Here is a 16,840-nt window from a genome sequence, read left to right on the forward strand (position 1 = left end):
CATTATAGTAATTATGAGACGAGATTGATTTTTTTTACAATACCATTTAATAAATTACTGAAATGTCAATAATATAACCAGTGTGCTTGCTAGGAAGAACATACCTTGTAAAAACCAGACTCAGGGCTATTATGTGTGAGGCTGAATTGAACTGTTCAAGTTTTAAAATGAGAACACCATCCTGCGGTGTGAAAATTCAACAAACTCTGAAACTGACCAGGTGCTAGAGGCACGCAGATAAAGACCAGAATCCTCCCTTCACTTACCTCTTATTAATCTTCAGATCATTAACTCCACAACTAGCAGCAGCTGTCCCAGCCCAGACCTATTGAATCAGAAACTTTGGAAGCAGAGCCCAGCTATTTGTGGTGTAACTCACCGCCCCCCTCACGCCCCGATGCACGCTCAACTTCGCTAACCACAGGCTAAAACAACCTTTTTCGAGGGCATAAAAGGTAGCAGGCACTGTGCCAAGCATTCAACAGGTGCTCCTCCTTGACAGGCCGAATTAACTACAGGTTTTAAGCTTAGTCTGATCTCGAAAGTGCAGGCGCTGAATCGCTGCATAAACACTCCCCACTCCAAGAAGCTCATGACCAGCGAATTGGCGGCTTTCGCTGTCTCTCTACGTCCATGGACATCCGTCAGCACAGCCGGCTTAGAACTCAGGAAGCGTCGCCAAGGTTTTAAGGGGGAAAACTCCGAATCTGGAGCGTCCATAAAGCGCATCTCCCGAACCCCTACAGTCCCGAATCCCCCCCTGCACCTAAGTCCTGGAAGAAGTGTCCTATGTGCCCGGAACCAAAGCCTCAAGAAAACTGTTTAAGGTTTTTAGTTTAACAGTAAAGCAAAGCCCGAAGAGAGAAGACGCAAGAGACACAGGGTTCACGGAGAGAGGGCAGGTGGATGGCGCCCCTCCATGCCTGTAGTGTCCCCCGCACCCGCTCAGGAAGACACGAACCCAAATTCGTAGACCCTAAAACTGCTACCACCACTCACCTGAACGCTCGGTGAGAAGAAGCCGCCCACCCGCTGGAAGGTTCCCGCCACCGCGCGCGTCTAGCCTTCTAATGCTTCAGGGCAGGTCCACTGGCCAAGGCCCGGGGTGAAGAAATGGAGCAAAGTGGAATGCGCAGGCGCAGTTTAGGTAGTGCGGGTCCAGCACCCCTCTACTTTTGGATTCGCCCACTCCGTCTCCAGGGCAGCACGCAGAACGCCGGAAGTAGCGCAGGGCGCTGACTGGCTAAGCAGTTTGAGTTCCTATTGGCTTGGGCCCGGAAGTGGTGGGCCGAGGCAGAGCGTTTGTCCACCTAATTGGGGGTGGGGACTGGGGTTTTGGGCGGGCAGGGTACTTGCGTGGGCGATAGATGTGCCGTTGGGGGCTCTGAAAGCCTGGGCCCTTGTCGTTTCTTCCTGCCCCACAGTGTCCTCCTCTGTTTTCTTTCATTCTTTTTCTGACGCTTGCCGGAGCTCAAGGACGAGGCGTCATAGTCCGGGTAACTAAAGGCTCACAGAAAGAAGCCGGTTTCTCGGGTTCCTCACCCTTTAGAAAAGAGAAGACTATGAATTACCTTGCTTCTTGTACATGAGAAAACAGCCCAGATCCTCCATCTCGAGTTGATTGCTTATGGCTTTTAAAATTCCACGTCCTCAAATTCCAGCAACGAGACACGTTAACCCCAGCTCCGCTCTTTCTTCCCTCACGTTAGGTCAGTGGTTCTCAAACTTTAGCATAAGAATCACCTGGAACATTTATTGAAATACATTTCTGGGCCCACACACAGAGAATCTTAATTCTGTGCTTCTGGATGAGGCCCAAAATTTTGCATTTCTATCAAGTTACCAGGTGATGTGGATGTTGCTGATGAGGAACCACGCTTTGCAAACCTGATGTGGAGGAGCTGGGCATCTCTGATCTCAGGTGAATCACAGCTATTCTTTGACTTCTAACCCTTCCTACTTTCTCGAGAATCTTTCTCGAGTGGCTTCTGCTTTCAGGATAGAACTTGGAAATACTTTATAAATGACATGAGCAAAAGGCCAAAAGCAGTGGAGAATGAAGAATGCCTTCTGAACCCGGAGGCTTTTTTTGCCTAGAATGATGACAGCAGCAGCTGTTCCAATCTTTGTTGGAAAAAATTGGCAAGGTTCCCTGTTGGGGAAAGAGATTTGCCTAATACCTGGCAGAAGAGAAGTTCTCCCAGTAAAAGAGCTGTCTTAGTGCCTTATTTCTTCTAAACAAAGTTCACTAATCAATAACCCCCCAAAATGTGTTATAAACACTGAATGAGCCTTTTAGTACCTTAGTCTTGCATGTGAATACATAGCCAGAAATATCAAGATAGATGGGAAAAGACCCTAACATGAAAGAGACTAAAATAAGCAAAGCAATGAAACAAAAACAAGGCAGAAACCAGACTAAGACTTCAAAATTTTTAATATCATTATAGCTGTGAAATGTATAGCATCTATAGTTTGCATTCTCTTTTTTTTTTTCTTTAACGCAAGAGATATTTAAGAGTTGGGCTTTTGTTTGCTTTGTTGCTAGAAAGATTTTGCTCTTGGTGGCCTGCATGTATTTGGTGTGGGGAAGCTACTGAAATTTCCTTTGTGGTCTAATAAATGGTTAATATTTTTAAATGTTCCAAAGGAGTTTGGAAAGAAGATCTACTTCTTATTTGTTGTGTTCAAAATTTCATATGCATATTTTCAAGCTTATTAACTGACATGTTCGACTCTTCCAAACCTTTTTTTTAAGTTGCTTTATCCTGATTGTTCTGCCACTTCCTGAGAAAGCTGTTTTGAAGTTACTCATTATGATTGTGGATTTGGCAATATACTTGTTTTATGGGTTTAGTTCAAGGACAGTGGGCTTAGAGAAATAAAAACAAAATTATCCCAGTGGAAATAAATAGAAGGAAAACATTATTAAAGATAAAAACAAATGAATGAAATAGAAGGGGGGAAAATCTAACCAGGATATAAATTCAGAGGGCAGGAGATGGTTTCCATGGTTCTCTTCTGCGTTGTAATTTCCCCCAGAGAACTAGACACAGAAGTTGACCATGGCGCCCTATGGTCTCCAGCTCTCCCTATGATGTGCTCCACGCTCGGGTTACCAGCTCAGGGGATGGATTATCCTGGAGACACAAGTTCAAGTCTGAGAACCTCAAGACCAAAGTACCCCATTACTCTGAAGTCTTGGGAGAGAGCATGATCATTCCTCTAGCACCGGCTTACAAGTGTAAATACACTGGAAGAGCCAGATGCCCCCTCCATCTTTGATGGGAGATTTTCAACCTTATAATACTAACCCATAGTCTTTATTTTTTTTTAATTTTATTTATTTATTTATTTGAGAGAGAGAGAATGAGATAGAGAGAGAGCATGAGAGGGGAGAGGGTCAGAGGGAGAAGCAGACTCCCCGCTGCGCAGGGAGCCCGATGCGGGACTCGATTCCGGGACTCCAGGATCACGACCCGAGCCGAAGGCAGTCGCCCAACCAACTGAGCCACCCAGGCGCCCTAACCCATAGTCTTTAAAATTTCTGACCTCCTGGGATGTCTTTTCCCTTCAATAACAAAAATTAATCACTCTAACATCTATTACACATGCTGTGGCAACTCCAGGGTAGACTAGATTTCCAGAGAAATGATATTTTTTTGGTCACTTCTTGCAACAAATTCCTTAATGATTGCCCCCTTTTTCACTGTGTTATCTCCAGCACATCCTATTCACCTGTGACCCTGCTCCTGATGGTGCTCTCTTCTCCTTCCTTCCCCAAAGCCCATGTTACTGTGCAAGGCATATTTTACTGATGATGTGGTGATAGCAGAGGTTATAACACAGAAAGGAAAGGACTTAAAAGTGAGTGTTAGACATAGTCATAAGGGTGTTAGAAAGCAGACGCTTGCACACTGCTGGTGGGAGAGCACTTTGGCAATATCTATCGAAATAACAAATGCACATCCGCACTGGCCCAGCAGCTCTTCTAAAAATTTATCTAAGTCATATATATATATATATATATTTACATTTGAAAAATAATGAATGCAAAAAGTATTCAATGAAACCTCATCTATAATTTTAAAAAGTCTATCAGCAAGATACTGATTAAATTAGAAATGAATTTGCTCTTTGTTGATATAAAAATGAAAATATAAGAAATGATATAAAAATATCTCCAAGACTAGTTATTAAGGGGGAAAAGCAAGGTGCCTAACACTGAGCGTAATATACTCCTATCTGTAAACAGAAAAAAAGAGGAGCAAGAGTACATGCAGATATTTGCTCATATATGCGAAGAATCACTCCAACACCTCCTGAAGGAAGGACAAGAAGCCAGTAACTGCTGACTGTTGGAGGAAAGCTGGGTGGGTGCGGGGCTGGCTAGAAGAGACAGACTTTGTACTGTTCAAATTTGCAACCACAGAACTATACTACCTCTTCCACCTGTACATCACATAATGTAAATAAATATATTTTAAATGATATATAACATATGCACATGTTTTGTATACACACACATATATACATATACCCACAAATGGACAAAACAGAGTGTGGTTCATCTCCATTCTGCAAGCCTCCCAGCCACGCACTACCCCCCCTCTCTTGGACATTCCCCGATAGTTTCATTTTCCCTTCTCTCCTGTTCACTCGGTCCAGGACTGACATCCTCCCTTCTTTGTCTTCAGGGGAATATTGTCTCAGTCCCATCATCGTATCTGATGGAGCACCTGAACTCCCTACCCATTCCTCACCTCCTCGGGACAGAACTCATCTAATCTTTCATCAGCAGGAAGGTTGTTACAGAGTTTCCCTAAACAAATGTTGCCCGCTTCTGATTACTACCTTTAGGTATGCAAAGGGTCTGTAGATTATTTGAATTTTGAGTTTTCTCTTAACAAATTTCAAGCCAGCGGCGCCTGGGTGGCTCAGATGGTTAAGCGTCTGCCTTCGGCTCAGGTCATGATTTCCAGGTCTTGGGATCGAGCCCTGCATCGGGCTCCCTGCTCAGGGGGGAGTCTGCTTCTCCCTCTCCCTCTGCCTCTTCTCCTGCTTGTGCTCTCTGTGTCTCTCTCTCAAACAAATAAACAAAATCTAGGGGCGCCTGGGTGGCTCAGTCGTTCTGCATCTGCCTTCAGCTCAGGTCATGATGCCAGGGTCCTGGGATAGAGCCCTGCATGGGACTCCCTACTCGGCAGGAAGCCTGCTTCTCCCTCTTCCACTCCCCCTGCTTGTGTTCCCTCTCTCACTGTGTCTCTCTGTGTCAAATAAATAAATAAAATCTTTAAAAAAAAAAAAATCTCAAGCCAAATTATTAAGCCAGCCTCTCTAACAGTCTCTGAAAGGGGAAGGGCTTAGTTCCCTTTCCTCTTTCCTGGTAACACTGAAATGAATGTTCTTATCCATCCATCTCAGCAAGCAGCTCTTGATTTTCTGCCTGCGGGTAAATTCACATATGATAGGGCAGTGTCACAGGTTTAACATTTCCTTTGTGGTCTGTAAAAAAATTATTTGTAAGCTTATGAAGGCATTTCCCATGTGGAGATTAGCCATTCACCTATTTTTCTACTTTCATTGTTTCAGTTTTTACATTGGATTATTTCGTCCATCTGGAATTTATCTTGGTGAACACTGGGGAATTAGGTTCTAACTTTATTACACCTCAGAATGATTAACCAGTTATCCCAGCACCAACATTTTCCCTTTCCTCGGGCACTTGTGATGCCTTCTTCATTGTAGACCAGTTTTTTTAATATGCACATGAAGGTCTGTTTCTGGCTTGCTTATTTTGATCAGTTGAGATCTCTATTGGTGGATTAGTTGGAGACGATTCTGAATAATTTGGGTTTTAAAATTTTATAACATGGAAGAAAGACAAATTACCTGCAGAGAACGGAGGGGCAGGGTGACAGTGAGAACATAGGGAAGGGGATGGTTAAGACAGGGCAGTGCCCCATGTGTGATGGAGAGTCATTTAGAGCTGAAGCACTGAGCTACACTAATAGCCAGCCTGTGGCTGCAGAACATCAAATTATGAGAGGAAAAGTCTGGCATGGTGACCCTCTGGAGTTGGCAACAGTCTGGGAGCAAGATCAGAGGAATCATGTGTATTAACCATGCATAGACTCAACAAGTGTATACTCAGGGCCTACTATAGATCAGGCAAGACATTCACTCCTGAGTCTAAAGCAGCGAGCAAAAAGATAGCATTCTGTCACACAGAGTCTACTGGAACTGGAGAGACAACTAGTATCCCTTGAGTAGAATATGTCATCAACGGGGGTTATGCATCTTGTTTTTCTTTTACGATAGGCATCGTGGGTGATTGTCTATTGTTGGCAGTTCAGAACACGAATCTCCTTATATTTGAGTTAGTGCTCACTATCTTAGGTTTCGTTGCCTAGAAGGAGAACCTGAGAAGGAGATTCTTGTGCATGTGACTTATCGGGAAGTGTTCCTAGAAAGAAGGAAGTGAGGAAAATAGGGCAGGGCATTGAACAGCTAAGCAGAGATGTGGACCTGGAAACAAGATTTGGCCTGAACCCACTGATTGCTCTCAACCATAAATTGCAGCCCAGAATTGGTTCCACCTTGAAGCTGAGGTGCCACTTTCGAATGCTGGTAGCAGTCAAATATTGGTGGAAGGCTACTAGGGTTAGCAGCCTAATTTCCAAGGTTGAGTTGGTTACTGTTCACATAGAGTAAATTTCAGCAGAAGGAAGTAAATGGAGGGTGAGTGCACTAGCCAGGGAGAGAAAACCTTGGTGAGAAGTCAGGAGCATGAACTACATCCACCAAATGAGGCTTACACCAGCCTTAACCATAATTCTAACTATAGCACTAGAAGTAACACCAGCTCTAGTCCTATGGTTCTCTTTGTCCTAAGGTTAGCAAAAGCCATAAAAGCCAAGCCCAAGCCATAACCCTAAATCTACTCTTTCAACCCTAGACTACGTTAGCCCTAAATCTGACCCTAGCCCTAACCGTAGCCCTGACTTTAGCCATATCCCAAACATAACTCTATCACTGGATTAGCCTGAGCCCTAGCCCTTGCCCCAATCTGAGTCCTGATCCTAACCTTCACCTTAACCGCAGTTATAGCTCTGACCCTAGACCTAGCCCTGGTACCTGTGGTTCTCTTTATTCTTTCTTGGGCTTTTTTTTTTTTTTTTTTTTTGAGCCCAATTCCCCAGTCTTTCCAATATTTCTGTGAACTGCCCAGTATCTTATCAATATATTCCTATTTTGTTTAATCAATGTCCATTTCTGTTGCTTCCAGTTAAGAGCCCTGGCTAATGTGGGAATTGATCCCAACAGTAGATACAGACTAAAGAAAGACCCTAAAATTTAAGAGCAAACATGGGATGAATATCAGGTCTGCCTAGGGACCAAGGCGATGAAATCTAGCTCATTTTAAGGGATGGGCATTTGGCAACCTATAGCAGAATGAGGGAAAACAATGATTGAAATTATGATCTGTAGTCACCTGGGATGGATACCCAATTGAAAAAAGACTTGAGAGTAAAATGTAATTCCTGCAGGAGAAACACACACACACGCGCGCGCGCACACACACACACACGCCACAAACAATTTAAGACCCATGACTTGAGATAGCTTCTTCTAATGGGGCTAGACAATGTTAAGTTCCTAAATTCTTGGTTTGAAGCATGGAACAAAACCTCAGGAATCTGTAGGACTGTGATTAAAGAATCTCTTATTTCAAAGCTACATGACTTAAATTGAAAAAAAAGTTTAATCCTGTGGATTGCAAATTACATCAGCTGAATTTATAGCCTGTTTTCTTAGTTAATCAAAACTGGTCTCACTGGTGACCCAGTGTGTTTTAATGCCAAAAGCTCCAAGATATAAAATACAGATCAAAATTTCTCAAACATTTTGGTCTTCGGATATCTTTCCACTCTTAAAAACTATTCAAGCCCCTGGGCCGCCTGGGTGACTCAGTCAGCTGAGTGTCTGACCCCTGATGTCAGCTTGGGTTGTGATCCCAGGATCCAGGGATCGAGCCCCATGTCGGACTCTGCACTCAGTGGGGAGTCTGCTTGAGGATTCTCTCTCCCTCTCCCTCGGCTCCTCACCCTGCTTGCACTTTCTCTCTCTCAAATAAATAAATAAATCTTTAAAAAATTATTGAAGACCCCAAAGAGATTTTGTTTGTGTGCTATAGCTATTGATATTTACCACATCAACAATTCAAACTCAGAAGTTTAAAAATATTTATGTAATATTTAACTAAAGAATAAATCCCTTACATTTTCACATAAGTAACATTTTGATAAACATAACTGTATTTGTGAAAAGAAAAAAATTAGTGAGAAAGATAGCATTGTTTTGCAAATCTCTTTAGGGTCTAGCTTAAATGGAGAGAGCTAGATTCTCACATCTGTTTCTGCATTCAGTCTGCTGAAATGTCATGTCACATAGACTCTGGAAAACTTCACAGTACACTCATGAAAGAATGAGAGTGGAAAAGGCAGGTGGCCCCATGTTTTACTCTGAAAATAGTTCTGAGCCTGTACATACCCTGAAAGGGACTCAGAGACCCACATGGGTCCCTGTACCATACTTTGAGAGTCATTGGTAAAGAGAAAGGTCTCCAAAGACTTTACGAGGGGACCTGACAACCATCCCTTAGTATGTGTCCCAACAGAACCCAGAAGACCCTTACTTCACTAAAGTCTTGAGAAATATATTGGGAGAGAAGTATAAACATGTTTTAAAAGCACTTGAGTGGCTTTTCTCTATAGGCTGTGGAGTGGGCAGTGTTACAGTTGAAATGGGCTCCTTCATTTCATTGGGAATGGTGGGACCCCAGGAAGGTCTGATCAAGCAGCTCTTGACTTTGAGAGTCAAGGTGGGCATGGTTACCATAATAGCCAGCAGGGATGGAGAGATAAATAGAGTGTGCTCACCCACAGGAATATTTAAGTGGGGCTACTTGATCGTGTAATCTCTACTACTAACATAGATAATAGTGTACTAAGATACTATTTGATTTGTATGACCCTCCCTCCCCCCAAAAAAGTTTAGGTCTAGAAAACAGAGGTATAATTTGAAACACTGTGATGGAAAATCATGGCCCCTCACCCAAGTGCCACACCTAAGACATATCAGGAGTCTTTGAATGAACAGGAGGCTCAAATGCCCGTGAGAAAAAAATGCTCTCCCCCTCCCCAACACAGAAACTTACTGTGTATCTTCTTCCTGGTATTTTCCAAAAAGACTTGAAACCATTGATCACAGTAACAGTGCACCAGGGAAAGGGAAATTCCTGGACTGTCAGGGGAATACTTGGCACTGGCTTTGAAATAACCCAGACTGACTTGAACAAAAGATCTTGCAAAATGACAATGGATTACCATAGGCTTCATCAGTTGGTGTCTTAAATATTGCACTTGCTCTTCCAGATGTGGTCCCCTTATTGGGGTAAATCAACCTTCTTAGCATCTGGTACGTAACTTGTTATTTGGCAAATGCATTTTTTTTTTTAATCTCCGGATATAGAGGGGGTAAAAATCAGGTGTTTTTTGTTTTTTGTTTTTTGTTTTTTTTTCCACCTGCTAAGGTGAGTAGTGCACTTTTAAATTTTGCCTCAGGGTTACATCCACTCTGGCTCTGTGCCACATTTAGCCACATTGACCCTCTCATCATCCTACAGGGTATCACACAGGTTCATTATATTGAGGCCATAATGCTGATGGAATTAGGAAAGATGGAAGTAACAGATCCTCTAGATTCCCTGGTAATACATATTTGTCCTGTGAGTGTAGGAGATGAATCTTAAGAAACTCTAAGAAAATTCAGGGGCGCCTGGGTGGCTCAGACGGTAAAGCTTCTGCCTTTGGCTCAGGTCATAATCCTAGGGTCCTGGGATCGAAACCCGCATCTGGCTCCCTGCTCCGGGGGAGGCCTGCTTCTCCCTCTCCCACTCTCCCTGCTTGTATTCCCTCTCGCTGTCTCTCTCTCTCTGTCAAATAAATAAAATCTTAAAAAAAAAAAGAAGAAACTCTAAGAAAATTCAGATACCTTTTATTTGGTTGGATTTTCTGACAAGCCAGTGGTCCCTACTTCAAAGCCAACAGGAAATTACCACACCTGCATCTCTACCACTAAGAAAGATGCACAATGTTTGCTGGACCTCTTTGGATTTCTGAAGCAAAATATGCAGATGTGTTACTCTGAGTCTACTAAATTATATGAAAAGGATGCCAAATTTGAGTGGATCCAGGAACAAAAGAGCCTCTCCAGCCTGTCCAGGCTAATGAGCAACTAGCTCATTAACTAGCTCATCAACTAGCTCATCAACTAGCTCTGTGATTTGGTCCACATACTCCAATGGATGCAATGCTACTCTAAGTGTCTGTGTCAGATCCGCATGGATCCTATGGTCAGCTCTGACTGCATTAGCCCCGGGGTGGTGCCCATGAATTTGAAACCGAGCACCCTCTCTTCATCAGGTAACTACCTTTGAGAAACAATTCCTAGAGGCCCCTGGTAGATACCATTAGATAGTAAGTACCCTTGGGATATAAGCTGCTTATCATGAACTAAGTTTTATGATCCACCAAACCATTAAGGTGGGTGTGTCCAGTGTTAATACCACCTTGTTAATTGCAGCTCCCGAAGGCATTAGGGAGCTGCCTGAACAGGTTGGTTACATTCCCAGCGTGACAACTCTTGATTCATAAAAACCCTCCCTTTAAAAAAAAAAAAATGCTTTATTTTTTTAAAGTACTCTCTACACCCAACATGGGGCTCAAACTCATGATCAAGAGTTCTCTACCCACTGTGCCAGCCAGGTGCCCCTAGAAACCCCTTTTAAACCCACAGGTTTTTCCTCTTGTGGAGTTCCTTTTGACCAGTTGACTTTTTTTTTCCTAAAGATTTTATTTATTTATTTGAGAGAGAGAGTGAGAGAGAGAGCACATGAAAGGGGGGAGGGTCAGAGGGAGAAGCAGACTCCCTGCCGAGCAGGGAGCCCGATGCGGGACTCGATCCTGGGACTCCAGGATCATGACCTGAGCCAAAGGCAGTCGCTTAACCAACTGAGCCACCCAGGCGCCCTGACCAGTTGACTACTGAACAAAAATTTAAGCCTGGCTTACAATATTCTCTGCAAGGTTTCTTGGAACCAACAAGAAGTGGACTGCCTTGGCATTAAAAGACATGAAAGACAAAGAAAGATGGCTTTGAAAACTAAAGGAAAGAAAATCCTCCCGGTGGGGACTTTGAAATAGCAAATCTACTTTTCTAGATAGAGAAAAGCCCAGAAGTAAAGAACAACAAGATTCACAGACAGTGCCTAACAGGCACAAGAAGTGAAAGCCCCCTCGGACATCATTCCTCTCTTGTATCTTATCCTGCTACTCTTAATGCAACAATCTCCCACACACTTCCACTGTGCGCCTTCCCCGCCCTTCTGCTGTGCCCTCTAGACTTACAGCCCATCATCACCCAGATCCCCTTGGCTGTTCCCTGAGCACACCGCTGCTGCTACCATCCTCTCAGGCATGGTTATTTTTTCCTCCAGCACCTCAAATGGCTTTGTCATCATCCACCACTCTCAACTTCTTTTTACTTTCCCAATCACTAAAATTACTCTCCTGTGTCTATTCTAAACTACCCTAAATCTACCTCTCTTTCTTCATTAAACTCAATTGGAAAAAACTCACTTTGGTGAAATCCAACTCTCTTCCTCTCTTTTATGCCAACATGGAGCAGAGGATTGGGGCTGGAGAAAAACACGCAATCATGCTAATGGAGCCCTCCTTTAAATTTATAACCCATGTATCTAAAATGGTCTCTCAGCTGTGGTGCCTGGGTGGCTCAGTCGGTTAAGCATCTGCCTTCCACTCTCAGGGTCCTGGAATTGAGTCCCACCTCTGGCGTGTGGAGTCTGCTTCTCCCTCACCTTCACCCTCTGCCTGCTGCTTCCCCTTCTTGTGCTCTCTCTTTCTCTCTCTGTCAAATAAGTAAATAAAATCTTTTATTAAAAAATGGACTCTCGGGCCTCCAAGAAATCCTATGTTTTTTTAGACGATTAACTTTTCCCCTCTTTGAGCTATTTCAGTTTTTCTCTCCTGCAACCTCTGATATTCTCATCACTATCCTCACTCTCAGCGGAAGCACTAAATCAAGCCATTTACATCTATCAGAATCCATGAACCGTGTCTCCCCTTTGCACAGTGGATGGGTGGCATCACCCCCCCCACACACACACACTTGTTCCCTGGATCCATCCTCACTCTCCGGCATCATCAATTTGCTCCTCCAACATTAACTTGATATATTCTATTTTTTTTCTCTCACTAGATGCAATCTCATGAAAATAAATTAGGAAATTTCATGAAATTGATGTATTTTAAGCAAAATTCAGACTAACAGCATGGCCTCAAACATAGAGAAAAATTTTTAATAAAACAATAACCAAAGAAGACATTGAAAATTTTACAAAAGATTTCCAGTCCCTCAAAAAGCTAAGTCAAGGTAAGTTTTGTGAACCCAACTTCATTAATAATTTGTACTTTTTAAAAAAAGATTTTATTTATTTGAGAGAGAGAGAGAGCGTGCACGTGAGCATGAGCATGAGCATGAGCAGGGGGCACAGCAGAGGGAGAAGGAACACCAGAGAGAGAGGGAGAAGCAGACTCCTCGCTGAGCAGGGAGCCCGATGCAGGACTCCATCCCAGGACCCTAAGATCAAGGCCTGAGCTGAAGGCAGATGCTTAACCAACTGAGCCACCCAGGCACCCAATAATATGTACTTTTAAATTGAAGTATAGTTGACACATAAGGTTACATTAGTTTCAGGTGTTACAACAGAGTGATTCCACAAGTCTATACCTTATGCTTGCTCACCCCAAGTGTAGCTCCCATCTGTCACCATACAGCATGATTACAATACCATTGACTAGATTCCCTGTGCTGTGTCTTTTATTTCGGTGACTTATTCATTCTATACCTGGAAGCCTGCACCTCCCATTTTGCCCATGCCCCCACCCTCCTCTCCTCTGGCAACCACCAGTTTGTTCTCTGTGTTTATGGGTCTGTTTCTGCTTTGTTTGTTTTGTTTTTTAGATTCCACATGCAAGTGAAATCATATGGCATTTGTCTTTCTCTAAATTATTTCACTTAGCATAATACCAAAACTATGTACATTTTAGGTAACTTGTCAGAAAAGGACTTCTTGTCTTTTAGAGATGCACACTGAAATATTTATAAATGAAACTATATGTTGTCTGAGTTTGGGATTTGCTTCAAAATAATTTAAGGGATGAGGGAATTGAGTGAGGATGGAGATAGATGGGCTCTGCACTGGTCATTGTTGAAGTTGGCAAAGAATACACGGAGCCCATTATCTGATTCTATTTTCATGTTTGAAATTTTTTATAGTTTCTTTAAAAAAATTGCTTAATGTGTTGGTGATGGCTGTTAATCTTGGAATTTCAAAGGACGAGACAATGTCTCTAGAGATAGATTACCCAGATCATCTCTTTAAAAAGAGGAAGAAGAGGGGGGCTCCTGGCTGGCTCAGTTGGTGGAGCATGTGACTCTTGATCTCGGGGTCATGACTTTGAGCCCCACCTTGGATGTAGAGATTACTTAAGAATAAAATCTTTCGAGGCACTTGGGTGGCTCAATCAGTTAAGCATCTGCCTTCAGCTCAGGTCTTGGGATCCAGCCCCATGTCAGGCTCCCTGCTCAGCGGGAAGCCTGTCTCTCCCTTTCCATTGGCGTCTCCTCTAGCTCATGCTCTCTTTCATACTCTCTCTCTCTCAAATAAAGAAAGAAATAATCTTTTAAAAAATTTTAAAAATCTTCCAAAAAATTTAAAAAATATAAAAAGAGGAAGAGAAACTACGAAGAGATTAGAGAAACATGGAACACTTAGAGAACATTTTTAAAAAGTGTTTTCTCTGAATCATTCAGGATTTTGCCTGAAACTCATGTCACGGTGGGCACTATGTGATTAATAAAACTGTGTACAGTTTTCTTCCAGTAACACAGTTTTCATTTAATTATTCAGGACTCCAGAGAATTGTAACTACTAAACCAAGGGGAAAACAGTGTCCTGCTAGCAAAAAACCTAAATTCTCACAGAGGCATTATTCTGTTTTTCAACTCTCAATTCTGTGTGATTCCTGTGCTTGTCTATTCCTATGACAGAAACAACCCTGTATTTTGCTTTCTGGTCAGAATTAGTAGCCCCTGATGGTTTTCTCAATTGTCTTGGATATTCTTATGTATTTATCCTTCCCTATGAACTGAGGGACACATTGTCATTTCCTTAAAATAAAATTTCTTTGGCATTTGATTGGTATAACACAAAATCCACTGATTAGTTTGGGGGATAAATGACCTATCACAACAACGAGTCTTTCCATCTGGTGAACTTGGCTAACGTGTAATGACTATGCTTGGGTCTTAGCGAACTCTAATTAAACATGACAGCCCTGCATTAGCTGTGCTCAGGCGACATCAGGGGGCCTCCAGGTGGCCTTGACTCAAGAGATCCGCAGAGGCCAGAGGCCCGAGTGAGTCATTTGCAGGCCCAGCACAAGAGGTGACAAGAATAATGGGATGGATGTTCGGAAAATGTAAACACTCAGATTTACCAGGGAAATGGGCAGAACTTCCTGCAGTCAGGCGTGAGGCGGACTCAGGCTCAGTGTGAGCGCACTGGGAAGGGCGCAGGTAAGCAGTTGAGGACCCTGCTGCTGTATTAGTAGAGTTGCCCATGCTTTCTGTGTATGTTTTCTTTTCTTAATGTATTGTGCCTTCTATTGTTATATGTTTGCCCTTCCCGTGATTTTCAGTGCTTTAAAAATCATGCTCCTGGGACGCCTGGGTGCCCCAGCCGGTTAAGCGTCAGGCTTAAGCTCAGGTCGTGATCCCAGGGTACTGGGATCGAGTCCCATGTCGGGCTCCCTGCTCAGCAGGGAGTCTGCTTCTCCCTCTCCCTCTGTCCCTCCCCCTGCTCAAGCTCTCTCTCTCTCATGCTCTCTCGTGCGCATGCTCGCTCTCTCTCTCAAATAAATAAATAAAATCTTTTTTAAAAAAGTTATTTCAACTTTAAATTGTACCAGTTTCAATGTTTACCATTATTCTTTAAATAAACTTACTTTAGAATAGTTTTAGATTCATAGAAGAATGACGAAGATAGCACAAACACTTCTCATGCCCCACACCCAGTTTTCTCTGTTAACATCTTAAGATGGCATGCTTGTCACAAATATTGAGACATAACTAAAGTCCACATTTTATTCAGATTTCCTTAGTTTTTACCAAATGTCCAGGATCTCATCCAAGATACTGAGTTACATTGAGTTGTTGTGTTTCCTTAGGTTTCTCTTGGCTGTGACCATTTCTCAGACTTTCCTTGTTTTTCATGACCTTGACAGTTTTGAAGAATATTGATTAGGTATTTTTAGAATGTCACTCAATTGAGATCTGTCTGATATATTTCTCATGATTAGACAGGGGTTATGGGTTAGGGCAGGAGGACCACAAAGGTGAAGTGCCCTTCTCATCCCATCATATCAGGGGTACCTGCTGTCAACATGACTTGTCACTGTTTTGTTTTTTTTTTTTAAAGATTTTATTTATTTATTTGACAGAGAGAGACACAGTGAGAGAGGGACCACAAGCAGGGAGAGTGGGAGAGGGAGAAGCAGGCTTCCCGCGGAGCAGAGAGCCCGAAGTGGGGCTCGATCCCAGGACCCTGGGATCATGACCTGAGCCGAAGGCAGACGCTTAACGACTGAGCCACCCAGGCGCCCCATGACTTGTCACTGTTGATGTAAGCCTTGTTCACCTGGCAGAGGTCAAGCCTACCAAGTTTCCCCACTGTAAAGTAACTCTTTTTTCCCCTTTCTATATGGAACTCTCTGGAAGTAAGTAACTATATTTAGCCCACACTTCCAGAGTAGGGAGTTAGGCGCCACCCCCTTGAGAATGGCGATCTACATACTTTATTTGGAATTTTTCTGTGTGGGAGATTTTTCTCTTCCTCCCCGTTTATTTACTTATTCAATCATTTATTTATATCGGTATGTATTCATGGCTATTTAATTTATACTTTGGGTTGTAATCCAAATGACTCAATACCACTTTATTTTTTGCTCAAATTGTTTCAGCTTTGGCCACTGGGAATTCTTGCAGTTGACCCCTGCGTCCCGTTGACATGACCCATCACTGTGGGTTTGTTTTTGTTTTTTTAAAGATTTTATTTATTTATTTGACAGAGAGAGACAGCGAGAGAGGGAACCCAAGCAGGGGGAGTGGGAGAGGGAGAAGCAGGCTTCCCGCCGAGCAGGGAGCCTGATGCGGAGCTCAATCCCAGGACCCTGGGATCATGACTCGAGCCAAAGGCAGATGCTTAACGACTGAGCCACCCAGGCACCCTATCACTGTGGGTTTTGTTTTTGTCTTTTGAGCACTCCTTTTTTTTTTAAGATTTATTTATTTATTTTAGGGGTGCCTGGGTGGTTCAGTTGGTTAAGGTCTGCCCCCGGCTCGGGTCATGATCCCAGGGTCCTGGGAGCGAACCTTGCTTTGGGCTCTGGGCTCAGCAGGGACTCTGCTTCTCCCTCTCCTCCCCACTTGTGTACTCTCTAGCTATTTCTGTCTCTCTCTCTCTCATAAATAAAATCTTTAAAAAATTGTTTATTTTAGAGAGAGACAGAGCAGGGGGATGTGGCAGAGGGAGAGGGAGAGCGAGAATCTCAATCAGACTCCGCCCTGAGCACAGAGCCCGACTCGGAGCTCCATCCCCCAACCCTGAGATCATGACCTAAGCCAAAATCAAGAG

General features: G+C 43.2%; 1 protein-coding gene across 4 annotated transcripts in view; it reads right to left on the reverse strand.

Moving 5' to 3' along the window:
* Positions 1-1,065, reverse strand: part of ULK4 (unc-51 like kinase 4) — a 604,302-nt gene extending 603,237 nt beyond the window's left edge. For all 4 annotated transcript variants that reach the window (XM_027585660.2, XM_027585658.2, XM_027585657.2 and 1 more), the window contains exon 1: positions 1,000-1,065. The gene's annotated coding sequence lies outside the window, so the exon portion shown is untranslated. The remainder of the gene's footprint in view (positions 1-999) is intronic.
* Between the last annotated feature and the right edge of the window lie 15,775 nt (positions 1,066-16,840).

This window comes from Zalophus californianus, chromosome 1, assembly GCF_009762305.2.
Source record: "Zalophus californianus isolate mZalCal1 chromosome 1, mZalCal1.pri.v2, whole genome shotgun sequence".
Taxonomy (NCBI): Eukaryota; Metazoa; Chordata; class Mammalia; order Carnivora; family Otariidae; genus Zalophus; species Zalophus californianus.